General features: G+C 46.7%; 1 long non-coding RNA gene across 2 annotated transcripts; it reads right to left on the bottom strand.

The window, feature by feature from the left end:
- Nucleotides 1–5,527: 5,527 nt before the first annotated feature.
- LOC309644452 lies at nucleotides 5,528–26,523 on the bottom strand. 2 transcript variants are annotated; one of them, XR_014254423.1, is made up of 4 exons: nucleotides 24,171–26,523; nucleotides 21,995–22,120; nucleotides 19,123–19,288; nucleotides 5,528–12,326 (listed from the first exon to the last, which is right to left on the bottom strand). It is a non-coding gene; the product is annotated as an uncharacterized lncRNA (long non-coding RNA). The 2 variants fall into 2 exon arrangements; XR_014254424.1 differs by lacking the exon at nucleotides 5,528–12,326 and having other exon boundaries at nucleotides 17,862–19,288.
- Between the last annotated feature and the right edge of the window lie 96 nt (nucleotides 26,524–26,619).

Genomic DNA, 26,619 nt, shown 5'->3' with positions numbered 1-26,619 from the left:
CTGGTGATGTTGGACCTATTGCTGCTTCTTGAGGGACTTTCACATGCGTTTAGACTATATTTACTTTAGACTGTGTTCAGAAGCTAACCCCCATCCCTCCCCATCGCTCCCCAGTTTTTCTCACCACCATCAAAGACAGCTCTCACCGTCCTCCCCAATGCACACACACACACACACACACACACACACACGCTTGCTCCCTGCATGTTTTTTCACTTTCCTGTCTCTTCACTAGTCCAACTCTGAAGCATCCATCAAGACTCCTTCAAATCTGCCTTTTTCTGTGTCTGCCTGGGCCACACAGGCCCCCTCTGAGCGCTCCCTCCTTCTTCCCCGTTCTCAGGGCTCCCAGGAGGTGGAGGAGGGCAGGCTCGGTTCCTGCAGGGCTGTGTGGATGGTCCGAGGTCAGGAGTTGGACTCTATTTGGGTTCCATAGGAAGCCACTGGAAGGGTTTGCCCCTGTTAGTGACGCAACCCAATTTATATTTTAGAAAGTTCTCTCCTTTCCTTATCTCTCGTCTCGCAGCTCCTTGCACCCTCAGGTGCCTAGATTCATGCTTTCGACTTCATAATGGTAACCGTGATTTTTGCTGATGGGAAGGTCTGCTGCGTTTCCACTGACTTGGCAGGAGAAAGATGCTAAAGGTGCCATTCTGGTGAGGGTGACGGGTGAATGGCCAGGTGGCGGGAGGCAAGCCACCCCTGGCGTCTGGACTTCTCAGGGAGCGGAAATTATTTCTTACGGCCAGAAAGGTCATCAACATGACCAGGTCATCCCCATGTCTCTCCCTTGAAAGACACGTCCGTTATTACAGCCGAAACATTTTTCTCATCAGATTACTGTCCGTGAGGATGCTCATTTGGGACCTGTTTAGTCTTGATTGTTCTAAACAGCCTGGGCTGGAGAGTAAGGAAATCAGTCTTCGGTTGGTCGAGCTTGGACACTTGATCTAGAAGGAGACCGAGATGATCTTTCCGGATTGCAACCCTTTGCCCCGGCCTGCGTGCCCGCCTGGCCCAGCTCCTGCCAGCGGCCTCTGGGCCGTCACACCACCTCCCTCTCTGCCCCACTGTTTCTGTGCTGCAGCCTCCCTGGCCTCAGCTTTCCTTTTAAATGCCAAAGGCATGCCCATTTTGGGGGGTCTCCTCCCTCAGACACAGAAATGGCAACTCCTTCTCAATGAAAGTGTACTTTCTCCAGTGTAACTGCTGTCTAGAATACTCCTCCACAGCACACGATTTCTGTCATCGTCATGTGTTTTATCAGCTCTTTCATCTGAATTCTTGTTTATGCGTTTGCCTGTTTATTGTTTGTTTCCCCTTAGGATGTGGCTCCGGGAGAGCAGGGCTGCCTTGGTCCCCTCTGTCCCACAGAGCCGTGAACAGCACCTGGCATTCATCTGCTGAGTGAACTTGCAGAGTCCAAATGTCAATGTCCTTTTTTTTAAAAAAAAAAAACTTTGTAAATCTATTAGTTTTTTTTTTTTTAAAGTTTGAAATATAGGACTTCCCTGGTGGCACAGTGGTTAAGAATCCGCCTGCCAATGCAGGGGACAGGGGTTCGAGCCCTGGTCTGGGAAGATCCCACATGCCGCGGAGCAACTAAGCCTGTGCGCCACAACTACTGAGCCTGTGCTCTGGAGCCCACGAGCCACAACTACTGAGCCCTTGTGCCTCAACTACTGAAGCCCGCGCGCCTAGAGCCCGTGCTCTGCAACGAGAGAAGCCACCACAATGAGAAGCCCACGCACCACAATGAAGACCCAACGCAGCCAAAAATAACTAACTAACTAAATAAATAATTTTAAAAAATTGAAGTATGGTTGATATAATGCACTTTTTTTTTTAAAAAGGAACCAGGGCTTCTTTTTTTTTTTTTTTTAATAAATTTATTTATTTATTTTTAGCTGTGTTGGGTCTTTGTTTCTGTGCGAGGGCTTTCTCTAGTTGCGGCGAGCGGGGGCCACTCTTCATTGCGGTGCGCGGGCCTCTCACTGTCGTGGCCTCTCCTGCTGCGGAGCACAGGCTCCAGACGCGCAGGCTCAGTAGTTGTGGCTCACGGGCCCAGTTGCTCCGCGGCATGTGGGATCTTCCCAGACCAGGGGTCGAACCCTTGTCCCCTGCATTGGCAGGCAGATTCCCAACCACTGCGCCACCAGGGAAGCCCAATATAATGCACTTTTAAGTATTGAGTTCCTGCAGTGGATGGAGCGAAGGCACCCCTGGTGGTCTTGACCTTGACAACGGCAGACACAGCATTTGTAACTCCCCAAACTCAGTCTTCTCATTAACCCTGTGCAAGCGTTGAGCTCTTGCAAACGAACTCTCCAAGACATGGAGCCTTCCAGAGAATGGAGGCGCAGGGCTCCGGAGTGGACGTGTACCAACACCCCTTATCCTACTGCTTGCTTTGGCACCATATGCCCACTTGCTTTCTGAGAATTTCCTCTGGCTTCTTTCCAGCAACCTGTCAGGAAGTTATAGACTAAGCACCCTTCAGCAGTTAGACTAGACTTCAGTTGTTTTTTGAAAGATGAATTTACAGGTAATTTCCCAATTACCAGCAGTCGTCACATGAACTGAGACAAAAGACCGCTGAATCTTTGCTTTGGTACGGACCAGCCCTCACTCCAGCAGGAACCGGTTGTTGTGTCTTAGTGATGAATGCAGGGGATCAGTAGCTCGAAAACCAATTAGCTTTCTGCTTCTTTGCTAATGAGGGGCCAGTGCCGGGCAGAGTTTGGCTGCTTGAGAATGGAGTTCAAACAGGGCCAGCCGTGGAAGTCAAGCTAGCAGAACTGATGAAAGGAACACACTTCAAGGACGTCTGTGTTCTTAGCAATATCAAAATGTTCATCTTCATTTGATGGAACACTTCTGAGTCTGAACTGTCAGTATAGACGTTAAGGATGTAATAGCTATTGACGCCTATTCTAGATAATAATGCCTAATGATATCACTGGGGCATTTTTTATGGGAGCTTTACTCTGCAAGTGGAAGTTTTTCTGCATCGTTGCTATCTGCAAAAATGTCAGACTTATACACGCTAATATTTGTAAGGGGGCATTGGTATTATTTTTTCCTGCAGTTGTTTGTGTGGCATTGTGCTTTGTTAATGAGTGCATTGTGTCATGGGTTGATGTCACAGGGCGATCGATGGCACAGGGGGACGGGGGGTCACCTTGAGGCTGTTGCTTGGGCTCAGGGTCTGATTTGCCGCCATGAAGGTCTAGGAATTTGATTCTGTCGGGACTCCACAGTGGACTCGGAAGGCACTGGCATATCGATCGGTGCCAATTTCTTAATTTACGACAAAACACGACCTTTCTAGAAAGATAGACCCCAACTCTACCATCCAGGCTTCCTCATTCCTTGCAGCTACTGTGATGAGAGAGAACTGTGGTTGGTGGAAAGACAGACTGGGGCAGAGTCCCAGCTCCACTAGTGACCTCCAGCAAGACCCGACCTTTCTGAGCCTCAGTTTCCTCATTTGTAAGCTAGCCACCCTGCCTCCTACTCACAGGGCAGCTGGGAAGATTAAAGGAAAATATGTATGTAAACTTCTGGGTCTAAAAAGAAGCACTGAATGATTTAAATGAGACAGGCAAATGCAGTGGTTAATCATATAGACTTCAGAGTCAATGAGTGGATTCCTCTTACAGCTGTCATCCCCTGAAATACGCTGCTTCTTTTTTCTGAGATTCAGTCTTCTCATCTACTAAATGGGATCAGAATGTTATCTACTGCATAGGCCTGTTGTTGCATTGAGTGACATACTGAATGGTGATCATGGTGCCTGGACATAGCAAGGGCTCCAGTGAATGGAACCCACCACTGTCACTAGGAATCTTAGTAGTTTGGCTGGTGGAAACCATAGCAGCTATTGTGGCACCACCAGCAACCAAAGCAAAGCAAGCCAGGAGGTGAAGATCGCTTGATGAGCACAAAATCGAATGAAGAGGTGGACGGTCACGGGCAGAGCTTCTCTGCCCTGACATTTATTGGTGTTTCAGGCTGGGAGATTCTCTGTTGTAGGGCTGTCCTGTGCACTCCCTGGTGCTGAGCTGCATCTCTGGCTTCTACCCCCAGATGCAGTAGCACCACCCAGTTGTGACAATCAAAGATGCCTCTGGACACTGACCCACGTCTGCAGGGAGAGGGCAGAATCACCCTGCTTGAGGAGCTCTGGTCTAAGGGACAACTTCACCCAGACCAAGGAGAAGCCCATGGTCCTCCATAACTTGCTCCATTGCCCGCACTGCTACAGAGGCCTCCCTGCCTGATATTGTGCTTTGATCCTCCCTTTTCTAATCTATGCTATCTTTTGTCTGTTTGATGGCAAACATCGAACGACTACTATGAACCAAGTACCTGGGGGATAACCTACGGGGGAGCAAGTCTCAGCCTCTCCCTCGGGGACACTCCCTCACACAGACCTTCCACCTTGAGCCCTGCCGTCCGCTCACTGCCGCTCACGTGGTCTGGTGCCTTGACCCCAGGTTTCTGAAGCTCCCCGCACACAGCCTGGAGCCTCCCTTGGCCCCTCGGAGACAAACCTTCTCTGCATAGAATTACCTCTTTGGAGAGCTCATCTTTTTCCTTGTGCGGTTGCCCGTGATATTTACTAGCATTATGATCTTGGGGATGAGAATTAACCTCGCCGGACCGCAGGTTCCTGTGCAAAATGAGGGCAATGACAGGTTCCCCAGGTGGTGCCTGCACGCAGGTGAACCGAGATTCCCGGGCCTCTTATCTCCTCTCTCTCTTTTCTAATGATAACTTCATTCTCAACTGTACCTCGCCCGGCCTCTTGATATTTACCACAAAGTGGTTTTTGAGGACAGAGCTTAACTTAACGTGTCAAAGCTTCAGTTTTTTTTTTTTTCTATTATTCCAGTGCCTGTATTGGTCTGCATTACTATCCAATTTCAAATGTTCCTTACCAGTGGAACTCAGTGGTTTGTAAATCTCTATATCATGGCCAGAACAGTTTGCCCCACTGTAATTTGGACTAATCTCTGAGAAGGCCTGGCTGAATGAGTAAAAGTACAAATAATTTTCCAATTAAAAAAAAAAAGAGGTACTTTATTACTTTCAAACCAAGCAAGAACTGGGCTAGAGAACTATGTCTGAAGAAAATTCTTTAGGGAAATATTAAGTAAACATTAAGAATGACTGGGAACTTCATTTCGTAAGTCTCTATTGCTTATTGGTTTTATGAGCCTATGCAATACCCCCCAGGAGATAAGTGCATATATAATCCCTGCTTTGCTTGATGTGTTGGGTAACAGCTTGAGCTCTTAAGTAGCTTCAGCAGTCACCAGAAATCCTGTTGGCGCTGTTAATTTGCTTAGCAAAGGCTTTCTTTAAAGATCTTAGAAGGTAAACTTCAACCTGGCCTCTGTCAGGATTACTATTAGACGTACAGAATTGATGAGGTTTACTTAGCTCATTTCCATTTTTGCTGCACTTACCAGGGCAACGGTTCCATATTTCTGAGATACATAATGTTCATGTCATGACACTGTTTTTATAGCTGCTTCACGTAATTTAATTTGGGGCACCCAATTTAATCATGTGTGTCCTGTTTTACCTATTGATTTTTCAAAGGGAAGTAAATAATTTTAAAAGGAAATTTTCATTCCTGTTCACCCGCACTAGCTCCCTATCTCTGTCTGAGAAGTTGAATCATTGCCATGAGGTCTCCTGGAAAGCTTGCAGGACTGGATATCAACAGAACTGGGCCAGATTCGGGTTTTGTCTCTAATGCACTATGCTCATTTCTTCAATATGCAGTGTCAGCATTTTGGAATAATCTTCAATTTTCCTACCTCTCAGAATTGTGAAGATTGAATTTGGGAAAGAAGGAAAGCAGAAAGGTTTCATACAAAAATCTGTCCACAGGGTCTCTCAGATCTGCAAAATGAAAATGGATGGGTTGGCATATCAGAATTCTAAAAAGATCTTTAAGAGAGAGTGTGCAGGAAGGGAGCCGTGGAGGAAAGCAGAAATGTCACAAGGGACATTTCACAAAACACATTGTGCTTTAGAGATAAGGTCAAGTTTCAGGCAGGAGAGGCAGCGCCTGCTACAGAGGATGGGGGCGGTCAGCCCAGTGATATTTGGTCTCTAGTTTATACCATGACTTAGGGCCAGACAGGCAAGATTAGGAGAAAGGTGGGCCATCACAGTTACCAAGGAAGCTTACATAGTATTGTTACAAGGGAAAAGAGAACGGCCAGCCACATTATCCATAATAGCCCCTGAATGGAAACAACCCAAATGTCCATCAGCAGAGGTATGGATAAACAAAACGTGGCATAAACACACAATGGAATACTATTCAGCCACGAAAAGGAATGAAGTACTGATATATGCTTGAAAATATGATGCTAAGTGAAAGAAGCTCCAAAAGGCTACATCTCGTATGATTCCATTTATAGGAAATTTACAGAATAGGCAAATCAGTAGAGATGGAAAGTGGATTGGTGGTTGCCAAGGGGTTAGGAGGTGGGAATGGGGAGTAGTGAGTGGTTTCTTTTTGGGGTGATGGAATGTTTTAAAAGTGATGGGGGCGATGGTTGCACAATTCTGTGAATATATTAAAAACCACTGAATGGTATACTTTTAAAGAATGAATTATTTTAGGGTGTGTGAATTGTATGTTACAGGGGGAGAGAGAGAGACAGAGGGAGGGAGAGAATTAGGAGGTTATGATCATAAAAACTTGAAGTAGGATTTTTAAAAATCATTATTTCTGTTAATAAAAGTTATGCCTCCAGGTGCTGAGTTGCTGGAAAGAGTTTGGGTTTTGGAGTTTGGAGACCTGCCTCTAGGCCTCGGGCAAGTCTCTTAAACTTTCAGGGCCTTAATTTCCTCATCTAAGCCTCAGGGAGTTAGATAAAATGATCCACGTGTTCCTTTCCGGCTCTGAATACCCTGTGATTTCCAAGATTCTCTTCCTGTCTTCTTTCTTGCCAAGCATCGCCCCAGAAAATTCTACCCGACATCTTGCCAGCACTGACATGAAGAGAGCTTATGGTGTTAAATAACTTTGGATGTTTTACATATTGGATTTCCTTTGAACGGGGCGTCCTTAAAGCAGAAAGTTCCTAATTCTTCTCAAATCGTCCCATACGATTCTAAAAATACTTAGAAACGCCATGCATGGATCATGGGAATTGTGACCCTTGACCTACATTTATGTAATCTTCTGGTTACACAATCAGGCAAGGTGAGGTTAGAAAAAGGAATGTCTTTTGTCTCGAGTCCGATACCTGCCCATGGGACCAACTTATCACCTTATTTTCTTTCTTGATTCCTGTTTATCTCTCCTGACCTTATTCAAAGCGACTTGAAAACATTAAGTACAGCTCTGGATTTGGTTAAACTGATGGCTCTAAGTGAAAAAACAAGACTGTCAACTTGGAGCTGTAGATAAGGCCGTTTTCCGGGCACGTGAGGACACCAGGCTTTACCTGAAACTGACATCTGAAAGTCAAAGGTGGAGGGGGCTGGTGGGGAGGAAGGAAAGAAAGGCAAAGGAGTTATGTTACCGTTGGTAAAGGTTAGAAATGAATCACAAGATCAGGGTAAGAAACCAAGTAATAAAATAAGTGCATAATAGTGGGTTGCCAGGCAGACAGTGGGCTAATACTAAAGTGACAATTGATACAGCTGGGGGGCTCAGCAAGGGAAGAGTGGGTGAGATGGAAAAACAAAGGAAGAAATCATAAAAGCCAACACAGAGGGGAAGAGCAGTCTGTCACTTTGTCTTAGGAGAAATTAAGAAGCCAGACAAATTATAAGTGTACTTTCCCTGGGAAACATGATCAGACAATCTGAGATTGGCACTCCTGGCAGGGTGGTGAGCGGCACGATGGGGTCCTGTGGGTTGACCTCTCTGACTCGGCATGGGGACAGTCGGGACTTGACAAAGTTTGCAGGTGTCAGTGAGGTGCAGGAGTGGCAGCAGGGTGATGTTTGGGGGTTTTGCTGGATCTCCTTGATTCTTCTGTTCAGAAAGAGAATAGCAGACAAAGGTAAAGACATGTGACGTTACTGGGGGCCCGTGTATCCATCCGTGGGCTGCCATGCATTCCGCCCTTTGATTTTCCCCGTGACCCTGTGCAGTTAGAACTATTCTTATCCCACTGTTCCAGACGAGGACACTGGGGCAGCTTGCTCAGTCACACACAGCAAGCACCCTGTGACTCTAACCTCCCTGACGTCTGTGTCCCTCCCCGGGCGTCCTTCTGGAGCCACGGCATAAACGGTTAAACGTACCTCTCCCAGGCAGGGCTGGAAGGAGGGGTTTTCAGGGAACCACCTAGACTTGGATGACATGGATTTCACTTGTCCTGTCGCCATAAAGGCAATGGACGGGGCCATTCTGACCATTTGATCTCCTTTGCAGTCGGTTGTCTTTTTCTTCTCTCCATTGGCAATGGCTTCACCAGGCTCTCAGAATAACACCTTGCCAAGAGTGTGCCTCAGTGTGTCTGGGGAACAAGCTGCACAGAAACCCCCTACACTCAGACACCGACCTGCCCAACCAGCCTGCGGAGCTGGCCACGGCCTGCGGTCCAGGCAGGTGTCAGGTGTACGGGGCAGCTCAGCTCAGCGTCCAGACGAGAGTGGGGTCTTGGAAGGATGGGGCTCCTCCCCCATCTCTCTCCAGCCCACGCAGAGTCAGGCAACCACTCTCAGCCACAGTGGACCTCTGCAGACTAAGAAGGGATTCAGTCTCGTTCTAGAAGGTTCTCTCCAGTTCTCAAATGTTATGACCAAATGAAGAAAGAAAGGCTGACTTTGAAATCAATGCCTCGACAGGGCAAGGCAGAGAGAGTTTCTAGTGGACGGCCCAGGCCTAGCTAATGTTTCGTGAAGGTAGTAGAAGGCATCATTTGTTTTCAGAGTGTAATTTTATTGTATCTTAATGCAACGAAGGTAAGATAAATTCCCTATTGTTTTATAATAACCCTATCATTTTTATAATACCATACTATTATAATAACCATTTCACTGCAAGTGATGAATATGTAATTGCATTTTTAAATATTAGTAATATTATAATTTACCACCACAAACTTTGCTCTTTTTTCCCCGTAAATTTTTATATTTTCACTATTGAAAAACTTTAAAATATTTTCTGAAGTCGCTCATTCAGGCTTATACTGCAGACTTTCTGCTACAAACCTTCTGCCGTCATCTCTCTTTTCAGATGGTAAACTGCTCTGAAAGGCTTAATGAATAAATGAATAAATTAATAATGACCAGAGAAAGGTCCCGGTAAAGCAGTGCGTGTTTGGGGTGCTTGGCTGACATTTAGTGAATGGTGACGAACTTATGATAAAAGATGAACTTAAGCCCCTCCCCTCCACCCCAACTCTCCTTCCTGACTCCTAAGAGTTTTCACTGGCGTGGTTATGTAAATGTGCAGAGTATGAGGGAAATTATTGCCTAATGTCAAAAACAAATGAATCACCAGTATAAAGGGCGATTCTGCATCACGCTTTTATGTCTACAGTGACTCTTGATGGTGCTGCGTTTTCAAAGAGATGGAGTTTGGAACATGTTTGCATGCCTGACGGAGGACACTGCGTTCCTCCCGTTAGCCGTGGGGAGGCAGGATGCCTATTTCTCGCCCACTGCCCTCCACCACGAACTCAGGTGTGCAGAGATTCCCGACAGGGCCCCTGGGTGTCGGGACAGGACAGGTGTGCGGGCCCGTCCGGCACTTGGCAGGATGTGGCGCATCCCTGGTCCCCATGCACTAAATGCCAGTCATGCTTCCGTCTTTTTGTGACAACCCCATAAGCTCCACACATTTCCAGAGGCAGCCCAGTGGCCAGGGGTGGTGATGGTCCTGCCCTTGGCGGAGAATGTGTTTGAGACAGTGAAGTTCTGCTAAGCTCTCATAGATGCTGTGTGCACAGGCACCTAAATGCTCATCTGCGTCTCCTCTATTGAACATGTGGCTGACTTAAAATCGATCGTCTAATTTAGTGCTGCTGTTATTTATTCCTGGCAAGACACTTGTTTGGGGTTTTTGTATTTTGTTTACTCAAAGAATTCTTGTACAAATAGGCTCTGAGGTCTCAGGAAAGGAGAGAGATAAAGTACTTCATTCAAATAAAACCCGGAGCCTTCTTGATCTGCTTGGAAGTCCAAACAAGATATAACAGTGGCAGAAGTCTGAGGCCCGGGCAAGGCCCCCAGGGCTGTCCCCCTGTTGCATCGAGGGGGACATTTACTTCTGGCTGATTTTTCCATAGCCCAGTGTTACGACTCCAAGCTCCCATCCTTAAACCCAATGTCGTAACCCGGGAGTAGATGGCTCTCAGAGTTGGGCTTATCTTAACCAAGCTCACGAGACTGTTGTTCAAAACAAGAACACCAACATGCTGACCTGCAGTGAGACCAGAGCTGTGCTGGGACTGAGCTCCTGGCATCTGTGACCTGCACGGCCTTCAGAAACCAAATCATAATCTCACGGCGCTCAAGACTATAGAACTCAAGCAAGGTGGTTGCTTAGGTTAAATGGAGTTCACCTTCTCCTGCAGCAAGTAGCCCTGAGCATTTACCACGGTCAGGGCTGGGACACAGTCCTGACCAAGGCTGACAAGGTGTTTGTCCGGCACGGAGCTCATCACATTTGAATCAGGGATCCTGAAGTTTAACCCATAGACAAATGAAGACACTAATGTCAAAGAGTAATAAATGCCAGGAAGGAAACACACCTGGGGACAGTGTGCTGGGGGTTGCTTGGAAAGGCTGAGCCCCGAGTGACAGGGAGGCCCAGCCACGCACAAGCCAGGGGCAGTGCTCCAGGCAGAAGGAAGAGCAGGTGCAAAGGCCCTGAGGTAGGAACAAAGGTGGCTCAAGGATGTGACCAAGTTTAACTCACAAAGAGGAAGCTGATTTTGGAGCTCTGAAGAGCTCCTTGTAGCTCCCAAGGGCTGACCACAATCTGATACAGAGGGTTGGGTAAGCAAATGGAACAGGTTACGAAAAAACAATGCACTGACATTTTTGGGATTCTTCTGGTTGCTCTGTGGACCGTCCCACACCCATCTCACCCCTCACATCAGTTAGCACAGTGTCTGGCCTCATGAACTGCGCTCCAATATGTGTCAGTAAATGTCCCAGGCACTGCAGAAAGGGAAGGAGCAGCATGGGCCAACCCCAAGCAAATAAATGCCTTTCTGTTAAAACGTGAGTGCCTGCAACCAGAGATAGTAAAGGTCATTTCCCAGAGATGACCTGTCCAGGCCACGATGTACCGTGGAGACTTAGATTTCATCTCTGACTTAGACTTTTTTTTTTTTTTTAAAGGAACAACATATGTCATATGAAACTTTTTTTTGACATGACAATAACCCGGAATAATGAGATACATAAAGAACAATGAAACGGCAAGCGTTTCTAAGTATATTTTGAGCAGTTATTATCCGCCATCAGTGCCTTTCAAATGTCACTTTGTGGAGGGTTCCTCTGTTTGTCGCAAAGCAGGAAACTTTCTCGCTGTTCTTCTTTAAAGTAGTTGAGAGTATTTTAAATCTCTGTGTCGAACTATGCAAGTCGCTCCAAAATCAAAGTGCTCAAAACCTTTATTTTGAAAAGCCCAAATGGTGCCCATCAAATCAGCGAGAACATTCCCTTTTCAGAATTTAGCACGTGCTTCTGGAAATGTCAGATGTGCTCTCATTTAAATAATGTGACATCTCACAAGAAGACATCTGATGAGCATTGCATTCAATTGTTAAAAGTACAACAAAGAAAGTCCAAGAAGATCCCCCCCCCGCCAAAATTTATCATTAATAATTCACATGAGCTACTTTATGTGTGGACGCCTACTGAATGTGACTGAATTTCTCTTTCTCTCTCTGCAAATGGAGGCTGTGAAGACTCATTTTAACTGAAGGGACACCTGACATTTTCACCTGAAAGGAAGAAAGACGAAGCGTTACAGTTACTCAGCTAGGCTTCACGCACTCAAAATGTATGCAAAAATGTCGAAACACAGAAGTGCTTGAGATACATCTTCAAATACAGATATTTTAAAAACGTGTCGTGACCCCCAACACGAGAACTTTTCACTTACCACCATGGGCCAACTCACAGAAATCCAGGCTTGCTTCTCTGCGACTCATCACATTTTTTACAGGTGTGCGCAGGGTTCAGAATGCTCGTGCATCTCTTGAAACTTTGAACCTGGAAGTTGTAGTTTGCTGAAGAGAAGTGAACACGAGCCCCCGAAGGACTGGTCCATGGCTACCGTCTTGTTCCCAAGATGCCACAGGCCCGGGAAGACAAATGTTGGCCTGAATACAGATGGGGTTGGTGTAGCGGGTCAATGGGAAGGGTACCAGGGAGCTGTTTCTGGGCCTGGTATTCACCCTTTTCCTCTTCCTCTTCCTTTGCTCCCCACCCTTGGTCAAAAATATGGAGGCCTGACTTGAATGAATAGCTCAGGGAGCAAAAGGCCGGCCTCGGTGCCACGTGAAGTTTTGAGACAGGTGGCTCACCCTGGCCCGTGGACTAGCCCCTGGCACCCATAGCATCGGGGGCCAACAGCCTTCCCAGTGCTGAATGAGATCAGGGATGGGAAACAATTAAGAAAACTTTGCTAGCATAGCCCCCTAGCCTAGGAAACGGCTCTCTGAAGGAGAAACGGTCCTCTCTCGGAGAAAGTCGAGGCAGGTCGGCCTGAGTCACCGTGCACCTCTGTGATGCAGCCAGTGGCGCAGGGTCCACTGGGAGGGGAAGTGTAACGGGCTGCCATGCTTCCTCTCACCAGGCTTAAATTAATTCCTTCATATGTTCTCGTTAGTTAACAACGATTGACAGAGTGAAGAGATTATTAATAAAAATTAGGTAACCAGCCTGGGAATGGACTTTTGTTCGTGCCTCAGCACTTAGCAAAGGGCGAGTGTAAAAAGGATATTTTCAGCAGCTTGTGATTGGAATGAGTCGGGCCAGGCGGAAAATGATTCCAGCCATTTATCAAAGCTGTCAGGACGCGTCTCCCACCAGAAGTGTTTACCAATATTCACGACGAGCTCCTGCGTGCTGCTAATAGGAGCCCGGTCGGCCGTAACTCAAGACTTTGAAAAACGACTCGGGTTATTTAGTGCACCCATTTGACTGAACGTGCGTACGTCCTGGGGTTCCTGATGCTTCTAATTATGAGAAGGTACTGTGGAACTTCTGGAAAGGTGAACAACTGCTCAGAAAGGCTGCTCAGAAAAACGCCTGCCTGCGTAGCTTCGAATGAGCCCGGGCAGAACGTGCTCCGGGGAGCGGATGATGCCGGGGGAATGGCAGCATCACGAGTGAAAAATGAGCTGGTTGTTCCACACACGTGATAACATAAATCTGGTGCAAGGGACTGAGAGAGAAGAGTAGACAGGAAAGCATACGGAAGAAGGTAAATAAAAACCCGAGGTGATACTGCCGTTACTCCATTAGGGGCTGGATGCATCGATTGGGTGCGTTTATTGCCTGCACCCTGTACTTGGTGCTTAGTCATTGTCGCCGAGGGGGGTTCTGCTCCTCTGTGTGTAGAACTTGTCTTCCAGCTGCATTTGTTTAGCGGCCGTTTGCTGTGCGCCTACTATGTGCCAGGCATGGTTTAAGGTGCAGAGTTTGCTGAAAGGAGTGAGAATACAGACTCCTAGAAGTCAGGAATTTTGCCTTTGCTTTTTTGTCCCTTCAAAAACCCACAAGGATGTTTATTTGGGTCACCAAGTATGATCTGGGCTACCCTCTGATGTAAGTTCTGTAAGTATCCTCACTTGACCGATGAGGGAACTGAGGAAGCATAGAAAGGGTATGACTTGATGAGGGCCACATGGTCCAGATACGAATGGGAGCCTCGGCCTCTGGCGTCCACGCTGTCGGCTACTACACTACTCTGCCCCCAAAAGGGCACCATAGGCCCCGCCTGCAGATTGAAATACTGAACCAATCCCTGTTTCTTTTTATTTATTTATTTATTTATTTATTTATTTATTTATTTATTTTTGGCTGTGTTGGGTCTTCGTTTCTGTGCGAGGGCTTTCTCCAGTTGCGGCGAGCGGGGGCCACTCTTCATCGCGGTGCGCGGGCCTCTCACTATCGTGGCCTCTCTTGTTGTGGAGCACAGGCTCCAGACGCGCAGGCTCAGTAGTTGTGGCTCACGGGCCCAGCTGCTCGGTGGCATGTGAGATCTTCCCAGACCAGGGCTCGAACCCGTGTCCCCTGCATTGGCAGGCAGATTCTCAACCACTGCGCCACCAGGGAAGCCCCCAATCCCTGTTTCTGATCACCGGAATGGTCAAAGAGGGTCCACTGCTCAATGAGGTTGACCAACGTCTGTACATATAGAAGCTGGTGTCTGAAAGCCCGGACTTCCCATTGCCTTCCAACCCTGGAGCAGCGGACCCTGCCACTTGGAGAGAGAGCCCACAGGGGCTTGTGCGCTGAGGCCAGCTCCCGAGACAGACGTCCATGCCCTAGACGCTGCTGGTCCTGGCCAGGTCAGCCCCCAACAAGGCAGAGAAGGATTGAGAAAGAGGCCTCTTGCATCACAGCTTCCTTGCACCAAGCCAGGGAAAGAAAACTTGCCTAACCTCGGCTTTCGGCAGAGCTGCAGGATGGAATTCTGCCTGACTGAAAATTAAAGAATGACAGAGACATAAGCAGGGCAGAGGTCTCCCCAGCCCCTGCTTCCCATTTTCCCGGCTGAAACACCAACTTACTGACGAGACAAATCTTCCCCATCTGTGTTGGCCTGTGATTCCAGGTACCCACGACAGATTTCTCACCCCCTTGCCAATTTTACTTTTTCTTGAAATATCCAAAACACCAGAATGAAAGTTTCTTTCCACCTTTACCATTTATTTTACTTGGTTGCCTCTTCCAAGCAACACAGACTAGTTTAGGCAAAGGGGCTCATGGGCTGGCATCTTTTTCCATCAGACTCTGGGGTCATTGTTCAAACAGGGTTTTCTGCATGTGGGTAGAAGGGCTCTGATTTGGTACTAGGATATGAGAGCAGCATCCTGAGGGGCCGCCCTTTCCTCTGTATTTCAATTTGGAAATATTTTAGGGTTTTACGGCTAAGTTAGGTGCCCCAGTCCCTGATGAGACATGCTGGCTGGACCCCGATCCTGGGGGATGTGTCCCGAGTACCAATGCTGTGAATCCCACCTCCCACCCTTGGGAGAGGAGTTGAGATTTACTGAGTTTTAGGAATTATCCCCAGCACGGATCAGAAAAGACGTTTTTGTTCTGAGCCGCAACACGGCAGGCATGTGGAAGAATTTGCATAGTTACCAGGGAGCGCTAGGGAAGAGGAGCGTTCAGTTCCCGAGCGATTATCATTCTTTCCGATAGAGTTAACTGCGCTGCAAAGTGGATCCATTTTCTCGCTGCAAAATAAGTGCGTTGGATTGTTTTTTTTTTTTCGGTAACTATGCAATTAGTTCTTTTTGGACGCTGGTGCTGTCAGACAGTGGTGCTGTCTTTTCTCTGTGAGTGTGCTTGGAACGGTGTTTGGCGGTGAATCTGTCCTCACTGCTGCACACGCTCTGGGAAAATGGACTTGCTTACTCTGTAGCACCTGAAATCGAGGGCACTGTGAGTCGGAAGGGCTGGCTCAGTTTAGGGATAAGGAAACTGAGACCGTAGAGGGTAAGTGACCGATCCAGGGACACTCAGTAACGATGGCACAAGCGTTTTCAAAGACCACCTGGAGCCGTACCACCCAGCTAGTGCCCTCCACACTAAAAGTCATATGCAAACACATAGGAAGAGTAGAAAACTGGGGATTGGGGCCAAAATCTGGGTATGCTCTGTTTACAGCATGAAACTGATGAAGAGAACAAGGCAGGGTTGTAAAAAATTAGGGCAAACCTGAATGTTAAATTTTCTTTTGTCATATCTTAGTTTGCTGCTCCTTTCCACCCAGTGTAGTTGTGTACCTAAATTAGCTGGCATGTGACTCTGACTTCCCATTTTAATATGCACAAGCAGCATGGATACAAAGTCCTCCCCAGCGTCCAACAAGAAGGGAGGCTTAGCAAACACAGTGTCACCGGTCTTCCAAAGTCGGGGAGAGGGAAATAAGACAAAAACCAAAGCCACCGTGGACCTCAGAATCCATGGCAGTGAACACATGCAGTGACGAATCGACGGGACTTTAGGGATAGAAGCAGTCCTGGACTGTGTCTCATCCACCTCCGCGCTGTACAGGTGAAGAAAGTGAGGCGTGGATGCTGGTCTCACTGGCTTCTGGGGGAGCTGGAACCAGAATTGCCCCAGGTCTCCTGAGTCGGGGTTCTCTATAGGTTGGGATCCTGTCTCAGTTAGGAAGCTTTTGGCTGCAAACCACAGGCCACGTAACTCAAACAGCCACTCCACAAGGGGAGTTAGGCTCTCACATGGTACAGAGAAGCGCGATGCTAGGCACAGCCTATGAGCAGTCCTGGAATCTGCGGTCCTGACTTTGAGGGCGACTCTCCTGTCACTGCCTGGGGCCCTAGCCTCCATAGAAGCTCACCGTCAGCATCCCACGGAGGTGACCCTGCGCCCTGAAGTCGTTCAGGGGATGGATGTGGCGTGGAATGTTGAATTCCAACATGTGCATCACTTCTGCACACCCGGAGCTCCTTTACGCCTCTCCAGAAACCCGATGGAGAACTCTCCAAAGAAAATAAACAAGACTGGGGACTTCCCTGGTGGCGCAGTGGTTAAGAATCTGCCTGCCAATGCAGGGGACACGGGTTCAATCCGGGAAGATCCCACAAGCTGCGGAGCAACTAAGTCCATGTGCCATAACTACTGAGCCCGCATGCCACAACTACTGAAGCTCGTGCTCCTAGAGCCCGTGCTCCACAACAAGAGAAGCCACCGCAATCAGAAGCATGTGCACTGCAACGAAAAGTAGCCCCCGCTCGCCACAGTTAGAGAAAGCCCGCGCGCAGCAACGAAGACCCAACGCAGCCAAAAATAATTAATTAATTATTTTAAAAATGAAAATAAACAAGATTGTATGGATTTGCTATTTCCGTGGGTCACTAATGATTGCAAGGGACGATAACGAGCCCTCTAGAAAGGTTCTAACACTTGGTTATCAGCATTCATTTAACATATCTTATGTGCAAAAGTCATGCTTTATTAACACAAACAGGCAAAATGGGTTCCCTCTAGATCCATTTTTATTTCTTCATTGTGGAAAGAATATGCATACAGACAAAATCTTCTCCTGGGAGAAGATTCCCAAATGACACAAATTGTCTTCTCTGCTGGGTGAGTGTACATTCAGCCCAAGACTATGGTCTTAAGACATTACAAGGCTGTTGAGAGACGTGGAAAGGATTAGGTGGAGGGGTGGGGGACAGGTGGGTGGGTGTGTTGGAGACCTGCCTGCCTCCTAGAGTGACCTTCAGACGAGCGTCCCTCCCCCACATACAATATACCCGCTCCCCACATTGGGCCATTGTCCCACATCTTGCACATAAAAGACGGGACTACGTAATCTTTTTTGTTTTTTAATTGAGGTGAAATTCATAACATAAAATCAACCATTTTGGAATGGAATCTAAAAAAAAAAAAAAACGTTCTGAAGAACCTAGGGGCAGGACAGGAATAAAGACGCAGACGTAGAGAATGGACTTGAGGACACGGGGAGGGGGGAAGGGTAAGCTGTGACAAAGTGAGAGAGTGGCATGGACATATATACCTACCAAATGTAAAATAGATAGCTAGTGGGAGCAGCTGCATAGCACAGGGAGATCAGCTCGATGCTTTGTGACCACCTAGAGGGGCGGGATAGGGAGGGTGGGAGGGAGACGCAAGAGGGAGGGGATATGGGAACATATGTATATGTATAGCTGATTCACTTTGTTATAAAGCAGAAACTAACACACCATTGTAAAGCAATTACACTCCAATAAAGATGTTAAAAACAACAATCAACCATTTTAAAGTGTAAAATTCAGTGGCATTTCGTACATTCACAATGTGATGCAACCACCACCTCTATCTGGTTCCAAAACTTTCATCACCCCTGAGGGAGAACCCCAACCCATTAAGCTGGATTAACATCATCTTTTAAGGACCCTTTCAATTATATGATTCTATGGCTTTAAAATAGGAACTAAACTCATTCAACTCTGTAGAAAACAAACAAACAAACAAACAAAAACAAAACCCTCCATGCTTCAGAGACTTTTAAGATTTCCCCATAAAAGTAGAACATCTAAATATTTGTCCCTAACAAACACAGCCGGGGTGGATGCTTGGGATTGCCAGGGGCAGATGATGCCGTACAGATCATCACATGACTGGACAGTGTTTTCCTGCTGTTGGAAACTTCCACGCCTGGGCCAGTTGGTGCCCACGGAGTAGCATCCCTGGCAATGGACACCCAGAGTTGATTTGCGCACATACTTTTGGCTCCAGGACAAGATATGGGATTTACATGGCTAGTTTTCTTATCACCTTCTGGAAAACTGCTGTCCGTTTGATCTTTACCAGGAAAGGGGCATGCTGACCTACGAATTCAGATTCCTGAACTGAGGGGCATTTTTGTGGTCATTCTCTGGGTGTAATGAGCCTCTCCATCACCCCCATCGGTGGTGGGGTGGAGTGGGGAGGTCTCAGGCTTGCAGTGGAGAGCCCTTGCTTGGGAAAATGGCTTATTTGCCCTCTCTGGGTCACAGCGGTTCCACCCCTCCAATGAAAGACTTGGTTGTGAGTGGTGAATTTCTAATGTTTTCTGAAACTCCTTGTTCAAACAGAGATCCAATATGGCAGTCTAATATAATACTCACCACGGGTGAAGTCAAAGATGCTGCAGGTGAGGAAGGCTCCAAGCACATCTCACCTGGCCATTCCCCCTTCCTCCCCCGGGAGGCTCAGAGGGCTGCCCCCAAATCCCTCAGAGCACAGGATGGAAACCACAGATCCTGGCTGTACAGGAACTCCAAGCACTGGTGTTGATGGTCTTTGGAATTTCTGTTTTTATTTTATTGGCCTCAAGGTAACCATTGACCAATGGATATCAATCAAACTGTCCTCAGAATCCTCTGGGAGATGCCACCCAAGTACATGGCTTTGTTCTTCATTGCTTACCTGGAATGGAGCCATTCTGCACCCCTCGCCTCCACTGCTCATTCGTCCTGGCCCTGCCCTGGTTTCCATGTTGCCCTCCTGACGGCTCCATCCACGCAGGCATCCCGTAGGCTTTTCAAAGTCTTGCACCCTCACTCCTCAGGACCCTGGGGACAGCTAGCTGCAGCTTAGGACAACAAAAAATGTGTATGTGACCTCAGGAAGGCGTAGGGCAGATGATACCTTTAGGTTTGAAACTATTGTTTTTTAGTGTCTGGTCTTTCTCCTTTCAACAAAGAGGTTTTGTATGTGGACTCAACTTTTTGATGTTTCTTCAAAAGAAGAGCGACTTTGTACATTAGGACATATGTGGCCCCGGGAAAGCTGGGGCTGGGGGTCCCTGCGGTGTTTGCAAATGCAGAAACGACAAATCGCAACTTACAGGGTGGGCCGGCCAGAGGTGGCCACCCACCCTCCCCAGCCACCTTGGAGTGTGTTGAAAAATCCATGAGGGGGTTTGATTGAAGGTCCTCAGGGATTCCAGGAGCAGGGTGACAGTAGACCTGCCCTTACAGGTCCCTGTGGAAACCAATGGCCAGTACTCAGTTCTGAGACTTACTTACAACTAAGCTCGTGGGTAAATGGGGAAGACGCAGTGTCACTGGTCAGCCCTTTGAAGACATTGCTCAGTGAGTCCCCTTTGGAGCAGGGAGTCTCCAAGGACAGGGGCAGACTGGAGCCCTAAAACATCATCAGCAGAGGGATTAGGGAACTTTGCCTGTTGAGTCCTCAAAACCCTAGCTTCTCTCTGTATCACTCTTTTCTTCTAGAGAACTCAGTACTTTTAGGTAAATCTGGGTCCAATGTTTACTTCTAACATTTTGACAAGGGACACTTGCAAAGGAATAATACCGTCCTTCCATCATGTACATGTGCGTAAGGGGATGGTCGGATGACTCACTGCTCCTCCATTCTAACTGAACCAACTTGTTCTCTCCAGGAGACTCAGAATGTAAAAACCTTGTAAGTGTTGGTAGCATGTAGAACTGCGCAAAAATTCTAGTTTCTCCTTTTTGTTTTTAATCTAGGTACTCTTCAAGGGAATCTAACCTATTGTTATGGAGCAAGGGCTCCTGTGCCCAATGTATAGAAAGCCAAACTCTGACGGCTGGTGTTTGCAGCACAGTAAGGGTATTTTTTTGCAGGGCACCAAGCAAGGGAGTGGGAGACAAGCCTCAGACCTACTCCCTCTTGGTCTTTGAGTTGGGGGTGTTTTTAAAGGGGAAGAGCAAAGAAACAGGGATTAACCATCGTTTTGTGACATTTCCTACTCATAGTTTCAGGGGTCAGGATTCTCTGGCTTACGACTCTCTGGCCAGGTGGTCCATGGCTCAGGGTCTGTGAGCTCACCTTGCCCTGGAGAAACAACCTGAGTTTGTATGTTAGTGATGAGACCTACGGCAGCAACTTCAGTGCGTTAATGATGCTACCGATGATGACAGCAGTCTTAGTCATCTGATCCTGGTTGATTAGTGTTCAGTTAGCATAGGATTGTGGTCAGAGGAGACAAGAACGGGAATAAAGTTTTGGATAGAGAGATTAGCCCTAAAGTTGGTAAGGGAACTCAGTTTTAGGGGGGGCTCAGTTTCAATCCCCACTCTTGTTTTAACTTTTCCCAAATCTTTGAGGGAACAGGGTGATGACCACTCTGGCCTACTTCCTGCTGAAATGAGGCATAGTCCTACCTTAATTGGAGGAATGGAAATGTTTTATACCAAGTTGGAAATATTCCCGAGTTCCAGGTCTTGAGTCTGAGTCTCCCATGATGGGTCCACTGTTTTTGTGCAGCAGACCCAATTAGAAGTAGGCGGGGGAGTGACAACCTGAACTTTAATGAACCTTGGAAAAGAGATCTCATTCCCTGAGAAATTCAGGAGAATAAGCCTGAAAACCAGTCTGGACCTGGCACTTCTGGGGAGACCTGTAGTCAGGTGGTCTAATTTTATCTCAGTAGGTTTTAACTTCTGATATGGTGTTAACATATACATGAAGGAGCTATTGGTCACTACACGTCTCCTTTTTCTGCTAAACTTTATTAATTTAGTTTTTTGGCTGTGTCGGGTCTTAGTTGCAGCACACGGGATCTTCATTGAGGCACGCGGGATCTTTCATTGCAGCGCACGGGCTCTTCATTGTGGTGTGCGGGCTTCTCTCTAGTTGTTGTGTGTGGGTTTTCTCTTCCATAGTTGTGGCACTGCAGGCTCCAGAGCGCGTGGGCTCTGTAGTTTGCGGCACACAGGCTCTCTAGTTGAGGTGCGTGAGCTCAGTAGTTGTGGCTTGTGGGCTTAGTTGCCTCGAGACATGTGGGATCTTAGTTCCCTGACCAGGGATTGAATCCACGTCCCCTGCATTGTAAGGCAGATTCTTTACCACTGGACCACCAGGGAAGTCCCTAAACTTTAATCTAAAACAATTTTATTGTCTAGTACTCTTCTGGCTAAAGAATCTAGAACCTTCTGCTGGGAAGCTATGGCTTGAGCTGTCTCATTTGCCACTGCTATTCCTAAAGTAAGAGAAGCGTTTCCTAGTTACAAGAGGAGAACCTGAGGTCACAGGTTGTGTTTGGCAGCTGCTGGAAGATACTGTTTTGAGAACGGCTGCTGGTATTCTGGAGTCTAATACAGTTCAGAAAATTCAAGTTCTCAGTAATCCAGGAACATGTCTGAAACCACATTCGCAATGACCACCCAGCTCTGTTTTGGATGCCTGACACACAGTTACTCTATTTTGATTTCTAAATGCATTTTTTTTCCTTAATGGTTAAAGCAGATGTACATGTCCAAATAGGCTGTTCTAGTTTAAACCATCTATAAGCCAGGTATGAGCCCCATACCTCAATATGTGAAAATTTCTTCTATCATTTCCCCTTTTTGTTTGCAGATTTTCCAGTAGATTGAGATGTTTGTCCCTTGCTGCCTGTCTTGGCTCCTTTATTATCCCTTGGTGCTATGCCTCCTTTCTGTTATAAATAAATAAATAAATAAATAAATTTATTTATTTATTTATTTATTTATTTGCCTAGCTATCCACATTGGGGTAAAACTAATCAGATGTAGTGAACAAGCTCAGAGGTATGCTAATAGGGAAACATTTTATAGGCTGTATATTTTATCAGTTATACTGAATTGTCACACAAACATTGTACATAGCAATAGACTTAAAGCAAGCAGTGATACATGTCATGTGTAATTATACTGTGACAACTTCACTAGAGAATTTTCTTTTTATCCTGAACATTGGGGCAAGAGTATGGTTAAAAGTAAAATGATAACTTTCAATTTTGAAAGGGAGACAAACATTTGGAATGACCTAGATATTCAATAAATTTCCATCATTTAACTTAATTAGAAAAACTCTAAAGTTTCAAGTTACCAAAGTCTGGAGAGACTGTTTTTAAGTAGATATTCCTAAAACATAAAAAGTTCCTAAAAATTTCCCTTAAAAAACCTCTGTTTACATTTTATTTACTTAAAGACTTCATCATATCAAGTTATGTTTCTTGCTGACGAATTTTGTAACAGAAATAATATGAACTTACTTGACTTTCAGTAAACCTAGGTACAATAAAAGTATTATACTTAACGTTGATGACTCTGAAGACATGTCTATATTAATTAAACCAACAAACTTAAACTAACCTTAATACCAAATATTAATTTAATATTGAATACTTTCCAGATCATGTGAACCTATAATTCATTCGGGTTAGTTTATTTCATATTTCTGAGAATTATATAAGTGCTTAATTTCCTTTAAGCCAATTAAATAGAGCTCATTTACAAATTAATTGTGGTAAGACCATCCAAAGATAAAGACATATTCATAATCCACACGTAGACATCCATCCATCCAGACAGAGATCTCATAGCTTCATTTTAAAACTTAGTCATGAATCAATCAGGTATTACAATATAAAATTTGCTGGTTTATAAATGAGTAAGTTAAATTTAAATTAAATTCTTTCCACCTTTTTTTCCCCCCTCAGTTCTCAGGAATTGGAATGATCTACTGTAGATAAGGTACAAGTTCCTGAGAGCCCTGGGAGAACATTTACATCTCAAGGCATAGGGAGTGAAAAGCAAGTTCTCCTAGAAGGACTTGTTCCTTAGGGTCAAAATTCTGAAAAGATGTTTTATCAAGCCAGCAAAACCAGTTTTGGATTGTCCAGTGAACCTCATCTTGGGAATTTTTCTCCAGAGTCTAAAGAATATTATGACCATTACGAAAAAAAAAAAAAAATATATATATATATATATATGTATATATATTGGCTTTAGTCATGAAACCAGAACTAAAGGTGGTCCAATTTTGTAGGATGCATCCTAAATGGCTATTTTTAGGAACTGAATTTCTGTTTCCCATGTCTGCCAATTAAAATAGTGCACTTTCTTTAACACAAATATACACTCACACACACACGCACATACACACATGACAAAAACCAAACCAATTCCAAAAGCAATCTTAGGCTCTTACTTTTATCAAACCCAATCCCTCCCCCAATACCTGGCAATGGGCCCAGGAAGTCACCAACATACAAAGATAAAAGTTTTCAGGGCTTCCCTGGTAGCGCAGTGGTTAAGAATCCGCCTGCCAATGCAGGGCACACGGGTTCGAGCCCTGGTCCGGGAAGATCCCACATGCCGCGGAGCAACTAAGTCTGTGTGCCATAACTACTGAGCTTGCGCTTTAGAGCTGGTGAGCCACAACTACTGAGCCCACGTGCCACAACTACTGAAGCCCACGCGCCTAGAGCCCGTGCTCCACAGCAAGAGAAGCCACCACAACGAGAAGCCTGCGCACCTCAACCAAGAGTAGCCCCCGCTCTCCGCAACTAGGGAAAGCCCGTGCACAGTAACGAAGACCCAACACAGCCAAAATAAATTAAAAAAATAAAATAAATAATTTTTTTAAAGAATGTAAAGAATCATTAAAAAAAAATAGTCTAAGAAAAAAATGGAAAATTAAAAAAAAAGTTTTCGGCCCGCACCCTTGTGCCGGTTGCTTACCCGTAGATGTCTTCCAATCCCCAACCATTCCTTTACAGCAAGCCTAAAATATTGCCCAGGGGTGCTGATGCTTGTTCCAGAAGGGAATTCTCCAGCCAGATCCCCAGGCCAAAGGGACTTGGGCTGCTGCTGGATCTGCAAAGGAGAAGCCGCACACCAGCAGAGGGTCCGCAGCCCATCGGCACTGACTGTTATCAAGGGAGGTGCAGAAAGCCAAACTCTGACAGCAGGTGTTTGCAGCAAAGTAAGGGTTTATTTGCAGGGCTCCAGGCAAGGAGATGGGAGACAAGCCTCAGATCCGCTCCATCTTGGTCTTTGAGTCGGGGGTGTTTTATTAAAGGGGAGGAACAAAGAAACGGGGATTAATCATTGTCTTGTGACATTCTGTGACATTTCTTAATCGTAGTTTCAGGGGTCAGGAGCCTCTGATTTATGACTCTCTGGCCAGGTGGTCCATGGCTCGGGGGTCTGTGAGCTCACACTGCCCTGGAGAAACAACCTGCGTTCGTAAGTTAGTGATGAAATCTAGAGCAGCAACTTCAGTGCGTTAGTGATGTTATGACATCAATGTTCTGAGTCATCTAATGCTGGTGGATTAGTGTTCAGTTAGCATAGCATGGAGTTCAGAGGTGACGAGAAAGGGATTGAGGTCAGAGAGCAAGGGAACAGTTTTGGATAGTGATTAACCATAAACTCAGTAAGGGGACTCGATTCTGGGGGGACCTGGTTTAACTATTACAGTTTTTACTGGCAAAATGGGAATCTCGACCCACTCGGGGAGATCAGCCACACTGGTGTAAACGTGTGTTCTGTGTATGTATAGTTGTGCCTTTGAATGGCTAATTTCACTGATGTCAGATGCTAAGGAAGTGTCCCCAGCGACGGAGCATTACATTGCGGTTGAAATTAGACAGGACACTCACTTCTGTGTGGCTGATGGCATCATTAAGAATGAATTCCAGTGACCGTCTAGGCAAATGACTTTAAACAGAGACTTCTCCTGTTGTACTTATACTGAAAGATTCGGCTGGCTGAATTAAAAAGCTGAATAAATGAAACCTAGCGATGGGCTGATAGCTTCGGTGGAAGTTGGTGACACGTGCACACCCAACGTGGCAGTGCAAGCAAAGCCCCGTAGGATGGTCCTCCAAGTACTCCTGGTCTGAGATTGTCGTTCCCGATGCCTTGTGATTGTCACAGCGCCTTGCAGACACAGTCACGGAGCCATCTCAGTTCACACTCCATGGGGGAGGCGGGCAACTCCCCACCGCCCTTCTCCGGGGAGGGGGCGCCCACTGAGCTGTGGCTGCGGGGACTCGGGCCTTGGCCCCGTTCTCCTGACTTCTCACCTAGTGTTCTCGACACGCCGGCCAGCAGCTCCATAGCTCATTAAATTCGACTGACGTTCTGACGGCTTGCAAAGCAAATTCTTTGCAGCTGTTATAAAGGTCTCATTGCTCAAGTGTAATCTAGCAAAACCAGCCCCCTCCCCTCCCCGGACGCTAAGATTTGCAAGGGCAACAAAAAGTGTATAGTCGACTCCAGAAATAACTGCATCCAGCCTGGAACTCCTTGGACAATACATGGAAGGTTCCAGAAAGGGCAAAGGTTCCTCCCAAGGGGCAGTCCGGTGTGCCGCTCCAGAGCCCAGTGGCTCCTGTTCCAACCCTCCCTCTGCCACCCACCAGCCCCGGATTGGGGAGTAGCCGCTGGGCCCCCTATGCCTCAGTGTCCTTGTCTGTACACAGACTGTTCGTGGGCTCCACCTCAGATGGTGGCAAGGAGTTAAGTTGATACAAAGCACTTACACCAATGCTCTGCATTTATTCATTCAGTGCCTACCGTGTGCCAGGAACTGTGCATACAAAAAGGGAACAAAATAGGCAGAAATCCCTGCCCTCATGGAGTTTCTTTCTATTTGGAGTGAGGGCAGGGGGCACACCATGGACACTCTATAAGGTTAATCGCCCCTAATTAGTTGAGACGATTGTCAGTAGCCGCGCACCGTCCCGTTGCATTTGGGGGTGTTCTTCCCGTTGGCCTTTGACTGTGGGGTGATACCTCACCACTGTCTCTTTCTACCAACCAGCAGCGGTCCGTACACAAGACGTACTGCCAAAACTCCCGAGGTCCCCCTGAGCCGGTGCTCTGTCCCACCTGCCTGTCAGTGGGAGGGCCTGTGCTTTGCATCAGCAGGGGACTGGGTCAGAGTTTCGTCAATCAGAAGTTGTGTAAGGGTTTGCTATGGCTGGGCCAGGGGCCGGAGGCCTCCAGCACTCATTAACGACTATCTGTTCAATGATTATCTCCCTGGGGTTTATTGTGGTAAGCCGGTCCAAAGCATAACTGACCGTGGCCGTGGCCGTGATCCAAAGACCAGCCCCTGACGTCAGAGGTGAGCCTCCCTGGGTGTGGCCGAGGGGCTGGACCTCTGTCCTTCACGGAATTT

Source organism: Balaenoptera physalus (assembly GCF_965194825.1).
Source record: "Balaenoptera physalus genome assembly, chromosome: 16".
Taxonomy (NCBI): domain Eukaryota; kingdom Metazoa; phylum Chordata; class Mammalia; order Artiodactyla; family Balaenopteridae; genus Balaenoptera; species Balaenoptera physalus.
This window is presented reverse-complemented; position numbering and strand designations above follow the sequence as displayed.